Raw genomic sequence first — 4,011 nt, 5'->3', positions numbered from 1 at the left:
CCAGAGCATATGGCACAGACAGTAGATGGGTTAGGAGCAGGTGAACTCTTGGACACCATAAGGGCATCAATTTTTCTAGTCAACCCTTCAATCTTGGCCATGAGCATAGGTGTTTCACTAACCTCATAGAGACCCCCTCTTTTGGCTTTGTGGGATCTCCTATCAACATTAAATGACGAACCCCATTGCTGAGATTGATCACTCAACGTTTCAAAAAAATCCCACGCCTCACTAGCACTCTTACCCATCAAACTCCCACCACTCGTTGCATCTACCATGGATCTAACCTGGGGTGTAAGACCTTGATAAAAGTATTGCACTAAATGCCATTTCTCAAACCCATGATGCGGACACCTACGGATCAAATCCTTCCATTTCTCCCAAGCCTCATAAAAGTGTTCACCCTCCTGCTGCATAAAGTTGGAGATTTCTCTCCTGAGGGCTGTAGTTCTCTGAATGGGAAAGTACTTGGACAAAAATTTCGTGACTAATGTGTCCCATGAAGTAATGCTGCCCACCTCTAAGGAATTAAGCCAAGACTTGGCCTTATCCTTAAGTGAAAATGGAAAAAGTCTTAACCGGATAGAGTCATCTGAGAAATTCTGGAATTTAAAAGTTGCACAAATATCTAAGAATTCCTTGATGTGGTAATATGGGTCCTCCTTCTCCAACCCATAGAATGTAGGGAGGAGTTGGATCACACCCGGTTTCAACTCATAACTGGCGGCAGTAGTGGGTGGCAATATAATGCAAGAAGGTGATGTGAAGTGGGATGGGATAGAATAATCCCTCAGGGCTCTATGGTCACCTGCTGCAGGTAACTGTAATGGTTCGCCCTGATTGGCCATGGTAGCTCCTAACTTGACTTCGGGTGTTTTCCTACAAATATGTTCTACCTCTTCAACAAAGGGAGCTAATGGTCCACCTAGGGAGCGGCGCCCGTGCATAAAAACACAAAAAGAAACAAAATGAACTATCAAATTAAGCTAACAAACTCGCTACTAAAAATATGAACTAACTAGAAGAAATAAAAATAAATCCAAAAAAATAAAAATAAAAATAAATAAAAATAAAAATAAAAATAAAATAAAATAAAATAAATAAAAAAATCTAACCTAAGACTATGGAGAACAAAGAAATACGCTTAATACGCGCCTCCCCGGCAATGGCGCCAAAAACTTGATGTAGAATTTTAGTTACATCGACTTTTATACCTCGCAAGCGTACGAATCGTTCATGTAATCTAGCAGTAAGCGAGGGTCATATCCACAGGGAGGATTGAATTTCGTGTATTCTTCAGTCAACTAGCCTAACCAAATATGATGAATTAATATGAACTAAACACTAATTATATCCTAAATTATCAAGCAATAATTTAATTAACTACTTGCACAGCAGGAAACGTCAACTCTGGATTTTACCGTGATTCGTGCCTCTCTCGAGCGCCACGTAACCACGAATCCGGATTCTCAATCCTTGCGTCTAGCCCCTCTCGGGCGCCTAGAGTTAATGACAAAGATCGGATTACAATAGAATGCAGAGAATTAATTTCCTATTGTGATGATGCTAAAATTATCAACTTTGGATTTTACCGTGATTCGTGCCTCTCTCGAGTGCCACGTAACCACGAATCCGAATTCTCAATCCTTGTGTCTAGCCCCTCTCGGGCGCCTAGAGTTAAAGACAGAAATCGGATTAAAATACCAAAATCTAACCTCAATTATAATCTTACCCTAATTAACTAATTTAATCAAATATCAAGAAAACAAATCTTAAATAAACCTTAATTATCAAATCAGATTCAATTAACATTCAAAACCTAAGTTCAAACCATATAAAAAATTAAATTCAATAATGACGAATTACTCCCCTTCTTCCTCCTCTCGCTCGGGCAGCAACTCGTTCTCACGGGTGCTGCGATTTCCGGAAATTGGTGGCGTCGGGTAGCAATAGTGAGTGGCCGGAGGTCGACGCCGGCGACGACGGTTAGAAGCCGACGGACGGAGGTAACGTCCGGCGAAGAGCGAAACAGAGCTGACGTTCTCTAACCGGCTCTCTCGAGTCTCGGTTGGAGTCGGAATGGCTCCGGGACTGGTCGGAATATTTAAACGACGCCGGAGGATGGTCGGAAAGAAGAAGTGGCACCGGAGAAGCCCTCTCGGATCCCCTCCTGGCCTGGCGAGCAAAGAATGGCAGCGTCGAACTCGCCGCAATGGAGACTCTCTCGAGCTCTCCTCGGGTCTGTTCTCGGTTGCCGGATGGTGGTGGACGACGGTGGACGACGGTGGCCTGGCGAACGGCGGTGGGGAACTCCTCTCGGATCCTCCCCTGTTTCGGTCGACGGTGCTCCTCTGTTTTTCAATACTCTCTCTTTTCCTTTCACGCTCCTCCTCCCTCTCGTTCGACGCCTCTCCCTTTAAATATGATTTTTCTTATTTTAAAACAATTTGCCCTAGAAATTACCTCCATTTCACTAAGGGCATTTTGGTAAATATCTTCTTCTCCACCCAAATTCTCTTGAAATTCCATAATTGAATCTATAAAAAGCATTTCAGGAAGAAATAAGACTAAAAAAATAATGAAATATAATTCAGGAGGAAGAAATATGCAATATCGACAGTGATTAATACCAAACTCAATAAATGCTCATTTCATTTGAAAACCGATAAGTAACCACCTATAACACAATTATAAAGGTTATTCTATTATAATTAACCTATTTCTCATGTCAGAATATGGCATCTATCATCTTCCTCGATTCAGTGTTGCAAATCACCTATAAATAGAGGTGTTCTTCAGCAACAAATCACATCCAAAGTAATACCTATTCCATGTTCATTGTGTCCTTTAGTTTCTTCTTCTGTAAGTCCAGGAGCCATTGAAGCTCTTCTAAGAGCGTGTGGTGGGACGAAATCAGCTTTGTATTGAAATAAAGTTCAGCGTTGGCTTTCTTCTTGATTGCTGTTAAGATGTTCCTGGGATGAGCTTACTTTTTTTTTACAATTACAAAAAATAAAAAATAAAAAAAATAAAAAGCCTACGATAGTGGTTCAATGTTGCTCTATAACTTTAGGTTAAGTCAATTATTTTGATGAACAATGAAAAAAAATAGAATATTGAAGGATCCAGACGCCTACAAGAGAGTTTCTCCAAAAGAGTAAACTACCGAAATATTAGGCTACTTGATCTCTTAATTTTGTTGGGGATATGATAGTTACACCTAAAAGGACAAGTGTGCCTTTTTATATATCATAATATCTCTATTTTCTTATTCTTTGGGAAGAAAGAATTGGTTACTTCATTGTTATGCCTGCCTACAAGTTTTTCTTTGCATTTTGGCTTCCATCTATTTTCTGTTATATAATCTTTTCATTCAATTACATGTTTTCTGCTGCCTCTACAGGTATGCCCCTATCATTTTTCCCTCCAGGAATTTTACACCCAATTACTATCATCTATAAACTCAGCTTTGGGAAAATAAAAATAAAACAAGGTATAATTGCAAGTAGTCTTCATTTCTTGGGCCCGAGAGCATATATATGGTCTAAGTTTCTAAGAATCCCATATTGTACGTGTGGTGCTGTCTATATTTTTTGTATTCTTTCAATTCAATTGTAATTTATTGGGTGAATATAAATATGTTGTAATATGTTAGGAAGATTTGGTATGCAAGATGTAGAGATATACTTGTGCAAATGATATAAAAAAATTGAAAATAACTAAAGTTGTAAATGAGACTTAAATATGCTTAAAAAATGGAAATAGTATAAATAGGGGTCTTAGTTGAGAGGTTCAATCAAACTCTCCACTTATCAACTCGTGGAAGAATCTTTCTCTAGACTAAAGTCTTTTTCTCTCTTTTCTCTTCTCTCCTCTCTACACAAGCTCTCTCTCTCTCTCTTTGCTATTTTTCTTCTCCCTCTCTCATCTTGCTCGAGGTTTCAATCATGGGGTCCTAATTTCAACATGGTATCATAGCATCAAATTTAGGATCCCCATGTCAAAAGAATG

General features: G+C 39.2%; 1 non-coding gene across 1 annotated transcript; it reads left to right on the top strand.

Moving 5' to 3' along the window:
• The first annotated feature begins 336 nt into the window (after window positions 1-336).
• LOC137960687 (small nucleolar RNA R71) lies at window positions 337-443 on the top strand. The gene has a single exon (XR_011114237.1). It is a non-coding gene; the product is annotated as a small nucleolar RNA R71 (small nucleolar RNA).
• Window positions 444-4,011: the final 3,568 nt, after the last annotated feature.

Source organism: Aristolochia californica, unplaced genomic scaffold (genome assembly GCF_029961685.1).
Source record: "Aristolochia californica isolate CCGP_79_NKW_82.1479 unplaced genomic scaffold, dmAriCali1.0.hap1 SCAF_3, whole genome shotgun sequence".
Lineage (NCBI taxonomy): Eukaryota > Viridiplantae > Streptophyta > Magnoliopsida > Piperales > Aristolochiaceae > Aristolochia > Aristolochia californica.
This window is presented reverse-complemented; position numbering and strand designations above follow the sequence as displayed.